This window comes from Oncorhynchus nerka, unplaced genomic scaffold (genome assembly GCF_034236695.1).
Source record: "Oncorhynchus nerka isolate Pitt River unplaced genomic scaffold, Oner_Uvic_2.0 unplaced_scaffold_12184, whole genome shotgun sequence".
In the NCBI taxonomy this organism is placed as follows: domain Eukaryota; kingdom Metazoa; phylum Chordata; class Actinopteri; order Salmoniformes; family Salmonidae; genus Oncorhynchus; species Oncorhynchus nerka.
The window spans coordinates 1-516 of NW_027029171.1; the positions used below are offsets into that span (position 1 = coordinate 1).

The following is a 516-nucleotide window of genomic DNA, read 5'->3' on the forward strand; positions in this document are numbered from 1 at the left end:
GAGATCAGGCGTACTCAGGACAGTGTGGCCGTAAGCGAGAAACTATCTCTTGGTGCACTATATAAAGTCAAAGTGAGTCTGATTAACAGCTGTTGCATTTTCACCATTTAGATAAGAATCTTTGTGTCACTCAAAATGTGGAAAAAATACTGTAGCCATAATTTGTAGCACAGATTGTTGGATGAAATACAAACTAACCTTGCTTACTTATTTCAAAGCGAGGGCACATATTTCAGCCTTGTGGGAAAAAACGGACAAAGAGTTGACAAAATGCTTACAGCACCTGGTATTCCCAGGCGGTCTCCCATCCAAGTACTAACCAAGCCCGACCCTGCTTAGCTTCCGAGATCAGACGAGATCAGGGGTACTCAGGACAGTGTGGCCGTAAGCGAGAAACTATCTCTTGGTGCACTATATAAAGTCAAAGTGAGTCTGATTAACAGCTGTTGCATTTTCACCATTTAGATAAGAATCTTTGTGTCACTCAAAATTGTCATATACTGTAGCCATAATTTG

At 41.3% G+C, this 516-nt stretch overlaps 1 non-coding gene across 1 annotated transcript; it reads right to left on the reverse strand.

The window, feature by feature from the left end:
- Nucleotides 1-271: 271 nt before the first annotated feature.
- On the reverse strand, nucleotides 272-390 carry LOC135565867 (5S ribosomal RNA). Its single transcript, XR_010461865.1, has one exon. It is a non-coding gene; the product is annotated as a 5S ribosomal RNA (ribosomal RNA).
- Between the last annotated feature and the right edge of the window lie 126 nt (nucleotides 391-516).